This window comes from Hyla sarda, chromosome 2, assembly GCF_029499605.1.
Source record: "Hyla sarda isolate aHylSar1 chromosome 2, aHylSar1.hap1, whole genome shotgun sequence".
Lineage (NCBI taxonomy): Eukaryota > Metazoa > Chordata > Amphibia > Anura > Hylidae > Hyla > Hyla sarda.
Genome location: NC_079190.1, coordinates 37,419,274 through 37,433,809, shown reverse-complemented (window position 1 = coordinate 37,433,809; position 14,536 = coordinate 37,419,274). Strand labels below are relative to the sequence as shown.

At 46.9% G+C, this 14,536-nt stretch overlaps 1 protein-coding gene across 6 annotated transcripts in view; it reads left to right on the top strand.

Annotated features, from left to right (window-relative positions):
* The window catches only part of TRPC6 (transient receptor potential cation channel subfamily C member 6), a 227,461-nt gene that overhangs the window by 197,263 nt on the left and 15,662 nt on the right, over positions 1-14,536 (top strand). The gene's annotated exons all lie outside the window — the stretch shown is intronic.

Sequence of the window (14,536 nt, the reverse complement as noted above, 5' to 3'; positions counted from 1 at the left end):
TCCAAAGTCAAGGTTATATTTAGAAAATTTACTGTGTTACAACCCTGTGTGGTGTCTTAAATTCAACATTAAGCCCATATGGCTTCAGGCTCCTAAACTTGAAAATCCAGCTCAACTCAAGTTTTTTCAATTTTGCCTGTCTGTCCCCATCTCGTTTCAGTTGTGGGATATGGTCAACAACCATAAACTTAAGGACCTTAAGTTTATGATTGTTGACCATGTCCCACAGCTGAAACGAGGTGGGGACAGACAGGCAAAATTGAAAAAACTTGAGTTGAGCTGGATTTTCTCACCATGTCCACATTCTGCAAAATGACTAGATGCGGGTAAATCGAGCTTCTTTTTCCAAATGCTGTATATATGTTGGTTTAAACGTGTCTTTAGGTCCCACGTGGTCTCTCCAACATATGGGAGACCACATGGGCACCAAAGAATGTAAATAACATATGAAGTATTGCATGTGAGGTAATAACTTATTGGAAATGACTGATGTGTCAGGGGATGAACAAATGATTGCCCTTTACACATCAGTGAACAATTCACACAAGACCGACATGGGAAACTACCTTTGTTTGCCAGGGTCAGGTGTCTTTGGGTACCACCAGTATTACAAGAAATGTACGCTTTGAAAAATGTATCTTTTAGATTCAATGCTCATCTATAAGACATAAGGGGGGGATGCAAAATCAGGCATGTTATGACAGTTCTTTACAATGTGCCATTGTTTTCTAATTATCCGACGAATAGATTCAGATGCATCATTGTATGTAGTTACAAACGATATCCGGTCTGTATTCCTAGTTTTATTCCTCCTATCCACTGCTCCATCACTTACCCTCACTCTTTCTTGATGTCTCCTAACCAAATCACTTGGATAACCTCTTTTTACAAAGTTCTTTTATCAAGGGCGACTTCAAGTTTGTGTTCAGTGTCGGTTATCCTCCTTGCCCTCAGCATCTGACTGTAGGGCAAGGAGTTAACCATAGATCTAGGGTGACAACTCCTGAACTGCAACAACATGTTGCAGTCCTTAGCCTTAGTGTAGAGATCCATAGTTAGTTTACCGTCACTAATGGTTGCTGCCACATCCAAAAAGTTGACAGTCTCTGTGGAGTATGTTAGTGTAAAACTGATGTCAGGATCCATATTATTCAAAAAATTCTGAAAACATAGTAGCTCAGACATGGCTCCCTGCCAGATGAGGAAGACGTCGTCCATGTATCTCCACCACCGCAGGACATTCCTGAAGTGGTGGGACACATAGACGAACGTCTCCTCTAAATGCGCCATAAAAATGTTTGCATAAGTTGGTGCTACGTTGCTACCCATCGCGGTGCCCCGTTTTTGCATAAAAAACTTGTCATTTAATTGTGAAGTAATTGTTTTCTAGCACTAACCTCATCAGGGTAGCAAGGAATTTAATACTGTCGAGAATAAAGGAGGCTTTCTACAGGCTTTAAGTCTCCACCTCCACACCTCCATCATGTTGGATGGAGGTGTAGAGGCTGACAACATAAAACAATGCTATCATTGCTCCATTAGGAATTGTAACATCCGCTATTTTATCCAAGAAGTCTGATGTATATTTAATGTAGGACTTAGTATTCATTACAAAGGGTCTCAAGACCCTATCCAAGACTATTGAAATATGTGAGGTGATGGAATTACGTCCCAAAACAATTGGGCGTCCCGGTGGATCAGTTAAACTTTTATGTATTTTCGGGCAAAATATAAAATTAGAGAGACTGGAAAAAGTACAATCAGAAATTTTTTTGTTTCATCATTTATCAGTCCTGCCCTAAAGCCTGTATCAACCACACTTTGAATCTATAGAGTGATTAGGATCTTGTGTTACACACTGATATACAGATACATCATTAAGCTGTCTTTCCACTTCCCTGAGCTCTGTCCATGACCATGATTGCCCCTCCTTTGTTGGCGGGTTTGGTAATGCGATCGCGGTCATGGACGAGCTCAGATCGGGCATTCACTTCACTACCAGTGATATTCGGATGTTTAAACCTACTGCATTTCTGTCTCAAGTCAAAAAAATCTTTTTTTTCAATCTATCTATCTCCTATCTACCTATCTATCTATCTATCTATCTCATATCTATCTATCTATCTATCTATCTATCTATCTATCTATCTATCTCATATCTGTGGTGGCCCAGTATGGGAGTTACCCAGTACCCAGCCTCCCTGAAGTGTCCCCTGCCCCCCCCCTGCATCTGTTCTACTGTAATTGTATATTATCCCCTATGTTATGTATATAAGAATGTTGTATCTTTAAGAAAGGTTAACATGTGATCACCAGTTGTTATGTGAGTTGTCATGTGATTGTTACCCAGGAGGTATCAGTGACCAGGTGACTTAAGGGTGACCAATGGGACCCCACCAGAGTCTCCCCCATAAAAGGCCTGGGAGGAGTCTCTTCTCTCTCTTAGTTCCTGAGTCTTTGCTGAGGTGCAGTCAAGCCTAAGAGTGTGTCTGGAGTCATAGGAGCCTCAAGTCAAGTCTGCAGCCACAAGTTACAAGTAACTACAGTCACAGCATTGTCAGTCACAAGTCAAATCTGCAGCCACAAGTCTACAAGTCTACAAGTAACTACAGTCACAGCTTAGTCTGTCTCTAGTCAAGTCAAGTCTGTCACTGTCATCTATAGTCAAGTCAGCGTGGCCTGCACTAAATTGTCCATATCTACTGCAAGTCCCAGCAAGCCCTTAAGGTCTCTGAAGTCACTGGTCACCTCCGTGGCCCTGGCTACACTGTACAGACTATTCCGTCTGTCACTCAGTAAAGCTACCATTGTCCGTAATTTGGCATCGGAGTCATTATTGCCCCCGTGCCTAGCCCAGGATCCAGCGGTATACCTTCGGGTGGTATTGAGGATAAACCACGCCCTGGCGCCATGAATACAAGGAGTTAATGCTATCTGCCCCTAGGGTAATTCCATCTGCCCTGCATCACACCCCATACCACAACTTTTGGCGACCTACGAACAGGATACGGGTGTTTGCCTTATGCGACAGGTCCTCCCCCAGTCTGAACTGTGTCCTGTATTGTCAGAAAATCGCATGCCGATGCGAATAAAATTTGCACCAGAAAGTGTACGGGACCAGTGAAAAGTGTTTTACAAGAGGCACTTGTGAAATAGAGGGAGATGGTAAAGAAAAGACTGTTGTCAGCCATTGTGAAGTGTTCAAGTACTGTGTCAACCACGTGCAAGATCAGGTCTGAAGCTATGTTGTGTTACAAAGTGTTGCCTGTACCTGCAAGGGTTAAAGATGTGCCGGAGAAGTGCTCAAAAATGTCCCATGCTGGTAAGCCCTTGGGTGTAGAAACCATGTTGCTGTGTCGATGCTGAAGTGGAACTGTAAAGATCCGCCCCTTGTGGCCTGCCATTTTCCTGAAGCTCTGCATAAAAGGAGCATTGCCGCCGGATCCTCTGAGTTTACCAGAAATCAGCAAGTGGAGCAACATGGCGGAACAGGCAAGCACGAGGTCGGAGAGTCCCAAAATGGTGCCGGAGGCCCAGAGAGTCGCCGCGGCGCACATGTTTCAAAAGTTAGCTGACCATCTCCAGAGGACCTCCATCGGGCCAAGGAGGCCTGCTACCAAGTCCCGCTGCCCAAGGATAATGGAGACTGGTCAGCAACCCCGGTGGAGGGTACGCCAAGATCTTCAAGAAGATCGTCACCGGTGAGGCTATCCCCTCACCACCAGACCTGGGGTTTCTGGACCGAAATCCACACCGAGGAGTCAGAAGTGAGTACCCCGGCTGAGGCCGCTTTCTCTACCCCTCCTTCTACCCCTAGCCCAGGGCAAACCCCCCAGGTCCAGTAGTCTGCTGTACATTCCCGGTCACCACCATTACCTAAGTGGTTGTTTGACAATGAATCCAGATTAATCCAGTATGTGAGGGAGCACCTTCTTCCCCTACCAGGGAAGCCCCATCCCTCATTTCCGACAGTCCAGTCATCTACAGATGTGCCCAGGCCTACTCCTGTGGTCGAGGAGATTTGGCCTAATCAGCGGGCACCAACTAAAGTGCCTTCGCCTACTCCTGCAGAGGAGGTTTGGCAGGCCCAACAGGCACCAATGTCTATTAACCCCAGTGGCGCAAGCTGCTGCCGTACAAATGGTGGTCACCATCAGCCCCATCATTACTGGATCTACTTGATCCCGGGTAAACTGGAATACCTGAGTGAGTCCATTGGAGGGGGCACAGTCCTGTGGACCCCGTTGTATGTCCCAGCCTCAGAAGCAGTCCGACAGGCGAGGCTGGCATGGCAAATATCCTGGCTGAAGGCGGCTACCAGTGATAATTCTGCTATCTGTCACTAACTTTGCTTTGTGAAGTACTTTTATTGTTACAGGTTATGCAACATTCAAGAAGATGTGCCTGATGAACTTATCAAGAAGTTTATTTGTAACCATGTACGTAAGCATGTGCCCGGCTTTTAGGCCGTGATTCTTTACTGAGAACTCAGAACGTACTAGAACTGTGGAGCGGTACTAGAAAAACATGTATATACTGTCAGAATAATATATTTTCGTTTATTTATTTTTGCACAAGTGAATGCACATGGTGGTGTACTATAATGTTTATGGAGTGCAGTAATAAAATGTATATAATGTGTTTGTACGAAAATGTTTACAGTGTCTTTTTTTCATGACAATTTATATAGGAGGCATCCTGACCAGATCAGGAGAAAGGTTAACATGTGATCACCAGTTGTCATGTGAGTTGTTATGTGATTGTTACCCAGGAGGTATCAGTGACCAGGTGACTTAAGGGTGACCAATGGGACCCCACCAGAGTCTCCCCCATAAAAGCCCTGGGAGGAGTCTCTTCTCTCTCTTAGTTCCTGAGTCTTTGCTGAGGTGCAGTTGAGCCTAAGAGTCTGGAGTCATAGGAGCCTCAAGTCAAGTCTGCAGCTACAAGCTACAAGTCTACAAGTAAGATAAAGTCACAGCTTAGTCTGTCTTCAGTCAGGTCAAGTCTGTCACTGTCATCTATAGTTAAGTCAGAGTGGCCTGCACTAAATTGTCCATATCTACGGTAAGTCCCAGCAAGCCCTTAAGGTCTCTGAAGTCACTGGTCACCTCCGTGGGCCTGGCTGAACTGTATAGACTGTATCATCTGTCACTCAGTAAAGCTACCGTTGTCCGTAACCTGGCATCGGAGTCATTATTGCCCCTGTGCCTAGCTCAGGATCCAGCGGTATACCTTCAGGTGGTATTGAGGATAAACCACGCCCTGGCATCACAAATACAAGGGGTTAATGCCATCTTCCCCTAGGGTAATTCCATCTGCCCTGCATCACACCCCATACCACATATCTATCTATCTCATATCTATCTCATATCTATCATCTACTAACTGCCTATCATCTTATATCCATCTATCGATCGATCTATTTCATATGTTTTTCATATCTATGTATCTATTCTTAATATATTCATCATTAATATATCCATTTCTTAAAAGTCATATGTACCACAAAAAAAAAAAAAAAAATAAATAAAGGTTATAAGCAATGAGGACTGATGCGGCTATTTAGTGTTTTTTTATTTATTTCACATTTGGCTCATTGCGGTCGCAGGCCACTGGCAGTAGTAACTGGTGATATTATTTTGCACACGTAAAGTGATTGTATAGATAAATAATCTTCACTACTGTCATTTATGACCAGATTGTGCGTAGAATTGTACATAACTCAGTAGTGGGGTGTGACTGTCACCTAGTGGAGAAATTGAGGAAGTAACTGAATATTCTCTGGCTGACCCACTGTATTAGGATTATGAACTGGTAGCATTTCATTCCATCATGGCAATACTTATTTTGTTAACACGAGCTTTGCAGATACGTTCTCTCCCTCTATATACTGTATGAATAAGGAAATACGTTTCTTCCCACCCCTCACCAAAACTCTGCATTCTAAATTTGCAAATCATGATTCTAAGATGATGTCCACAAAAAGCAGACAAAACATAAATCATATAGGGAGGATTTAGCAAAACCTGTGCAGAGCAACCAATCAGATCGCTTCTTTTATTTTTCAGAGGCCTTTTTTTAAAAAGAAGAAAATGAAAGAAGTGATCTGCTATGGGCAACTGGTCAACTTTTCCTCTGCACAGGTTTTGATAAATCCCCCCCATTGAGTAATTGAGTAATTCAGCAAAACAAACCCTAAATGTGTTACCTCACACAACTGGCAATTGTCACAAAGTGTGTTTTTTAGGGTGCATCTTTCTACAACTCCCGTCTGGTTTCTCTCAGCCTCTCTAGGCAGACTTACTCTCAGTTATTCGAATTATCCAGTGACAAGCTGTGTTCAGCACCTGTGCTGTTCTGTTTGTCTAAAACCTGGTGTGGCCCAGGAAGTTAAATTAAAGACCCCACGCCAATCCTGCCTCTTCATTCCTTAAAAATCCAGGCTGGAAAATATTCCTTAGCGGCTATGATCTGCTAGAGATTCAAAGGGGTATTCCAGGATTCTTTTTATTTGACTATGGTACAGGGGCTGCAAAGTCAGTGTAGTTCATTATAAAGTGTCTGTACCTGTGTGTGATGTGCTCTTGCAATTCTTCTGTGATTATCGCCCCAATATGTTTTTTTAACAGTATACAAAATTACTGTCATCTCAGGTTTTCCCAGGTTGCAGTGCGGCCAAGACATGACCTCACTAGTCAGATATTCAGAGGAAGCCTGTCCTGCTTTAATGAGTGGAGCAACCTCTGCATGGGAGAGATCATACTATAACTAATTGTATTTTTTGCAACATCTGTAGGCAATCTGATTAGAAAACACTGGTCTTTTAATGGAATGCAGCTCATTTGTGTTTCAATGGGTGGGGTGGCTGATGTGTGTGAGGGAGGAAAGTTACCACGTACAAAGTCAAACAAGAAACTATAGGATTTGTGGTTGAAGAAGGAAACTCCAACAGGATATATCCAGTTCACAAAAAGATAGCCTCAGCCTTATGGTAATCTCACAACATAGCCATTCAGCCCCAAGCATGTCCATTACTGTCTGGCAGGTACGTACTAAAATCACCTTATGGTGGATAACCACTTTAAGGATGGGTTTATATATGTCCGGCATCCGGCATAGGTGAACTCAGCCTAGATCTCGAAGCAACTGATGCCATGATTGATGACAACGTGCATCAGTTGTATGGTATCCAGCGTCCATTGTTTTTGGACACCGGGCAGGGGTATGCAGCAAGCTGCGTTCCTCTGTCCGGTGCCCTCTGGCGTGTCCAACCATCTGGCGTCAAAATTGAGACGCTGGATGATTGTGAACTGTCCCATTCAAATGAATGGGATCAGTTCTAGCATCAATTTCCCTCCAGTGCATGCCAGAGGGAATCTATGCCGGATGCCGGACATGTGAACCCAGCCTTCCTCTTAACTGAAGTTTCCTATACAGTATGTCATCCATCTTTCCCTGGTTATACATCTCCTGAAATCTGGTTGCAAACACGAGAGGCATACACAACATTATAGGTCCTCATAGCAGAAAGGGCCCCATAAACCTATTCAGTGTACTGACAATTGTACTAAATGCGTGCTGCACATTGAGCTACAGAACAAACCCCATCCATGTTTAGTCCCCCTCCCCTTTATGAGACGTGAAATGGATTCCATTGCTGTCCCCTTCTGTTTCCAAACTTTTGGTCTGTGGTCTGCCTAAATATAGGGTGTATTTGTTTGGGGTGCCTGGTCTGTATCTGTCACGATCACACCCTATCGGTCCAGCCAAGACATTAGAGAGAGATTGATGGTGCAAGGGTTAAAGCCACCAGACTTCTGGGTATCCACTACTAGTCCCAGCAAGTCACCAAATTAACCCTTAGATAAACGTGCTTCCACCGGAGCTGCCTTCAGAAAGGTGAGCTCATATATTTAGAGATCAAAGACCAGAGCTGATTAAGTAAACATTTAATCTGATAAAAGGTATCACAGTGCTATATATATATATATATATATATATATATATATATATATATATATATATATATAAAAATACAGGAACAAATGACATACAGGTACAAAAATATATAAAAGAGTTTTGCAAGGCAAGTTCAGAAAACAAAAGATGGATTTCTTACAGCATGATGATATAGCAGTCCATTAGAGTGAGTTCCAGCTGTTCTTAGGATGGTCTTGTCAGCTTGTTGCACAGCATTGAACAACAGTTGAGTCCAGCATTTTAAGTCTTATCTGCTTCTTTGGAGGGAAACTCCATTCCCCCCTTCCCCTCTGATCCCACTAGGTGGGGCATCTCTCTTCCTGACCCCTTATCTCTTTGATCATATGATGAGACCAGAGGGCATGACTTCAAAGGAGATACAAACAAACAGCCAGACCCCCCAATAAAATGCAATACACAAAAAACAAAGGATACACCATCTGAATGACCCCTCACCCATGTCTTATAAAACACATGTATGTTTCCATAATCAGGCCTTGGGCCTGACACCTCCCCCTTCAGATGGAGACAGAGAGACCTTGCCTTCCCAGGCTAATAGATCTGTCTCCATTACTCCTCTATTTCTCCCTGACGCGATCGTACCAGTACTTCTGCCTGGACTGTGCTGCTGTGAGGTTGTCATGTACCAGCCCAGTCAATGTCTGCATCCTGTCCCTGAATCTCAGAACATACTCCACCACAGAAGTCTCAGGGGCATGTAGCCCCCCTTCCCATTCTCCCCTAACTAAATCTAGGGGTCCCCGCACTTTGTGACCATACAATAACTCAAAGGGCGAGAAACCTGTAGACTCTTGGGGTACCTCCCTGTAAGCGAATAACAGATGGGGCAAATACTTTTCCCAGTCTCTGCCCTCTGATTCTACAAATGTTTTTAGCATTTGTTTCAAGGTGCCATTGTTACCGGACACTCTGTCCAACCAATGTAGAGGGTTGTGATCAGTTATGACAGTAAAATCCCTGCCATACAGGTATGGCTGTAATTTTTGCAAAGCCCAGACCACAGCTAGACATTTCTTCTCTATGACCGCATAGGCCACTCCCAAATGTCCTGCCAGGGGGGTCTCATGGGCCAACCTCAGCAGCTCTTTCCTGTACTGCCTAGGAACCACTAACTGTCTTTCTCTCTCCTGGGCCCCTAGCATGCCTTTGGAAAGGGACTCCCAGTACAAGATATCTGTCACGATGCCGGCTGGCAGGAGGTGGATCCTCTGTGCCAGAGAGGGATTGGCGTGGACCATGCTAGTGGACCGGTTCTAAGTCACTACTGGTGTTCACCAGAGCCCGCCGCAAAGCGGGATGGTCTTGCTGCGGCGGTAGTAACCAGGTCGTATCCACTAGCAACGGCTCAACCTCTCTGACTGCTGAAGATAGGCGCGGTACAAGGGAGTAGACAAAAGCAAGGTCGGACGTAGCAGAAGGTCGGGGCAGGCAGCAAGGATCGTAGTCAGGGGCAACGGCAGGAGGTGTGGAACACAGGCTAGGAACACACAAGGGAACGCTTTCACTAGGCACAAGGGCAACAAGATCCGGCGAGGGAGTGCAGTAGAAGTGAGGTATACATAGGGAGTGCACAGGTGAAGACACTAATTGGAACCACTGCGCCAATCAGTGGCGCAGTGGCCCTTTAAATCGCAGAGACCCGGCGCGCGCGCGCCCTAGGGAGCGGGGCCGAGCGTGCCGGGACAGGACCGAGGGAGAGCGAGTCAGGTACGGAAGCCGGGGTGCGCATCGCGAGCGGGCGCCACCCGCATCGCGAATCGCATCCCGGCTGGAGGCGGTATCGCAGCGCACCCGGTCAGTGGATCTGACCGGGGCGCTGCCGTAGCGAGGATGTTGCGAGCGCTCCGGGGAGGAGCGGGGACCCGGAGCGCTCGGCGTAACAGTACCCCCCCCCTTGGGTCTCCCCCTCTTCTTAGAGCCTGAGAACCTGAGGACCAGACTTTTATCTAGGATATTGTCCTCAGGTTCCCAGGATCTCTCTTCAGGACCACAGCCCTCCCAGTCCACTAAAAAAAAAGTTTTTCCTCTGACCTTTTTGGAGGCCAGTATCTCCTTTACGGAGAAGATGTCTGAAGAACCGGAGACAGGAGTAGGAGAAATAAGTTTGGGAGAGAAACGGTTGATGATGAGTGGTTTAAGAAGAGAGACATGAAAGGCATTAGGAATACGAAGAGAAGGAGGAAGAAGAAGTTTGTAAGAGACAGGATTAATTTGGCACAAGATTTTGAAAGGACCAAGATAGCGTGGTCCCAATTTGTAGCTGGGAACACGGAAGCGGACATATTTAGCGGAGAGCCATACCTTGTCTCCGGGAGAAAAAATGGGGGGAGCTCTTCTTTTCTTATCAGCAAACTTCTTCATGCGTGATGAAGCCTGTAAGAGAGAATTTTGGGTCTCTTTCCATATGGTGGAAAGATCACGAGTTATTTCATCCACAGCGGGCAAACCAGAGGGCAAGGGAGTAGGGAGGGGGGGAAGAGGGTGACGGCCGTACACCACGAAAAATGGGGATTTGGAAGAAGATTCAGAGACTCTGAAGTTGTACGAGAATTCGGCCCATGGAAGAAGATCTGCCCAGTCATCCTGGCGGGAGGAAACAAAATGCCGTAAATAATCACCCAGGACCTGGTTAATTCTTTCTACTTGCCCATTGGATTGAGGATGATAAGCAGAAGAAAAGTTTAATTTAATCTTGAGTTGTTTACAGAGAGCCCTCCAGAATTTTGACACGAATTGGACGCCTCTATCCGAGACGATCTGCGTGGGCAACCCGTGAAGACGAAAAATGTGTACAAAAAATTGTTTTGCCAACTGAGGCACTGAAGGAAGACCAGGAAGAGGAATAAAATGTGCCATCTTGGAAAATCGATCAACGACCACCCAAACAACAGTGTTGCCACGGGATGGGGGTAGGTCTGTAATAAAGTCCATACCAATCAGAGACCAAGGCTGTTCGGGGACAGGCAGAGGATGAAGAAGACCAGCAGGCTTCTGGCGAGGAGTCTTATCCCGGGCACAGACAGTGCAGGCCCGCACAAAATCAACAACATCCGTTTCCAGAGTCGGCCACCAATAGAAACGAGAGATGAGTTGCAAGGATTTCTTGATGCCCGCATGGCCTGCGAGATGGGAGGAGTGACCCCATTTGAGGATTCCGAGGCATTGGCGTGGAGAAACGAAGGTATTCCCTGGAGGAGTTTGCCTGATGGAGGCTGGAGAAGTGGAGATCAGGCAGTCAGGAGGAATGATGTGTTGCGGAGAGAGCTCTACTTCCGAGGCATCCGAGGAACGAGAGAGAGCATCGGCCCTAATGTTCTTATTGGCAGGGCGAAAGTGAATTTCAAAATTAAACCGGGCAAAGAACAGAGACCACCTGGCCTGGCGAGGGTTCAGCCGTTGGGCAGACTGGAGATATGAGAGATTCTTGTGATCGGTGTAAATAATAACTGGAAATTTTGATCGTTCCAGCAGATGCCTCCATTCCTCAAGTGCTAATTTAATGGCCAGTAGCTCTCGATCCCCGATGGAGTAGTTCCTCTCCGCCGGAGAGAAGGTCCTAGAAAAAAAACCACAAGTAACAGCATGCCCAGAAGAATTTTTTTGTAGAAGAACCGCTCCAGCTCCTACTGAGGAGGCATCAACCTCCAATAGGAAGGGTTTAGATGGGTCAGGTCTGGAGAGCACGGGAGCAGAAGAAAAGGCAGACTTGAGCTGTTTAAAGGCGTCTTCCGCTTGAGGAGGCCATGACTTAGGATTGGCGTTCTTCTTGGTTAAAGCCACGATAGGAGCCACAATGGTGGAAAAATGTGGAATAAATTTTCTGTAATAATTGGCGAACCCCAAAAAACGTTGGATAGCACGGAGTCCGGAGGGGCGTGGCCAATCTAAGACGGCAGAGAGTTTGTCTGGGTCCATTTGTAGTCCCTGGCCAGAGACCAAGTATCCTAGGAAAGGAAGAGATTGACATTCAAACAGACATTTCTCCATTTTGGCATAAAGTTGATTGTCTCGAAGTCTCTGAAGAACCATGCGGACATGCTGGCGGTGTTCTTCTAGGTTGGCAGAAAAAATCAGAATATCGTCCAGATACACAACAACACAGGAATATAAGAGATCACGAAAAATTTAATTAACAAAGTCTTGGAAGACGGCAGGGGCGTTGCACAGGCCAAAGGGCATGACCAGATACTCAAAGTGTCCATCTCTAGTGTTAAATGCCGTTTTCCATTCGTCCCCCTCCCTGATGCGGATGAGATTATAAGCACCTCTTAAGTCCAGTTTGGTAAAGATGTGGGCACCTTGGAGGCGATCAAAGAGTTCAGAGATAAGAGGTAGAGGGTAGCGGTTCTTTACCGTGATTTTATTAAGTCCGCGGTAGTCAATGCAAGGACGTAGGGAGCCATCTTTTTTGGACACAAAGAAAAATCCAGCTCTGGCAGGAGAGGAGGATTTGCGGATAAACCCCTTTTTTACATTTTCCTGGATGTACTCAGACATAGCAAGAGTCTCTGGGGCGGACAGAGGATAAATTCTGCCCCGGGGTGGAGTAGTGCCCGGGAGGAGGTCAATAGGACAGTCATAAGGCCTGTGAGGAGGTAGAGTCTCAGCTTGTTTCTTGCAAAATACGTCAGCATAGTCCATATAGGCCTTAGGGAGACCGGTTACAGGGGGAACCACAGGGTCACGGCAGGGAGTACTGGGAACCGGTTTAAGGCAGTCCTTGAAACAAGAGGTACCCCAGCTCTTGATCTCCCCTGTGGACCAATCCAGGGTTGGGGAATGGCGTTGAAGCCACGGTAGTCCAAGGAGAATTTCGGAAGTGCAATTGGGGAGGACCAAAAACTCAATTTTTTCATGATGAGGTCCGATGCACATTAGGAGGGGCTCCGTGCGGTAACGTATGGTACAGTCCAATCTTTCATTGTTAACACAATTGATGTAGAGGGGTCTGGCGAGACTGGTTACCGGGATGTTGAACCTGTTGATGAGAGAGGCCAAAATAAAGTTTCCTGCAGATCCGGAATCCAAGAAGGCCATAGTAGAGAAGGAGAAGGTAGATGCAGATATCCGCACAGGCACAGTAAGACGTGGAGAAGCAGAGTTGACATCAAGGACTGTCTCACCTTTGTGCGGAGTCAGCGTGCGTCTTTCCAGGCGGGGAGGACGGATAGGACAATCCTTCAGGAAGTGTTCGGTACCGGCACAGTACAGGCAGAGATTCTCCATGCGGCGTCGTGTCCTCTCTTGAGGTGTCAGGCGAGACCGGTCAACTTGCATAGCCTCCACGGCGGGAGGCACAGGAACGGATTGCAGAGGACCAGAGGAGAGAGGAGCCGGGGAGAAAAAACGCCTCGTGCGAACAAAGTCCATATCCTGGCGGAGCTCCTGACGCCTTTCGGAAAAACGCATGTCAATGCGAGTGGCAAGATGAATGAGTTCATGTAGATTAGCAGGAATTTCTCGTGCGGCCAGAATATCTTTAATGTTGCTGGATAGGCCTTTTTTAAAGGTCGCGCAGAGGGCCTCATTATTCCAGGATAGTTCAGAAGCAAGAGTACGGAATTGTATGGCGTACTCGCCAACGGAAGAATTACCCTGGACCAGGTTCAGCAGGGCAGTCTCAGCAGAAGAGGCTCGGGCAGGTTCCTCAAAGACACTACGAATTTCCGAGAAGAAGGAGTGTACAGAGGCAGTGACGGGGTCATTGCGGTCCCAGAGCGGTGTGGCCCATGACAGAGCTTTTCCAGACAGAAGGCTGACTACGAAAGCCACCTTAGACCTTTCAGTAGGAAACTGGTCCGACATCATCTCCAAGTGCAGGGAACATTGTGAAAGAAAGCCACGGCAAAACTTAGAGTCTCCATCAAATTTATCCGGCAAGGATAGTCGTAGGCCTGGAGCGGCCACTCGCTGCGGAGGAGGTGCAGGAGCTGACGGAGGAGATGATTGCTGAAGCTGTGGTAGTAGCTGCTGTAGCATCACGGTCAGTTGAGACAGCTGGTGGCCTTGTTGCGCTATCTGTTGTGACTGCTGGGCGACCACCGTGGTGAGGTCGGCGACAACTGGCAGAGGTACTTCAGCGGGATCCATGGCCGGATCTACTGTCACGATGCCGGCTGGCAGGAGGTGGATCCTCTGTGCCAGAGAGGGATTGGCGTGGACCGTGCTAGTGGACCGGTTCTAAGTCACTACTGGTGTTCACCAGAGCCCGCCGCAAAGCGGGATGGTCTTGCTGCGGCGGTAGTAACCAGGTCGTATCCACTAGCAACGGCTCAACCTCTCTGACTGCTGAAGATAGGCGCGGTACAAGGGAGTAGACAAAAGCAAGGTCGGACGTAGCAGAAGGTCGGGGCAGGCAGCAAGGATCGTAGTCAGGGGCAACGGCAGGAGGTCTGGAACACAGGCTAGGAACACACAAGGGAACGCTTTCACTAGGCACAAGGGCAACAAGATCCGGCGACGGAGTGCAGGGGAAGTGAGGTATACATAGGGAGTGCACAGGTGAAGACACTAATTGGAACCACTGCGCCAATCA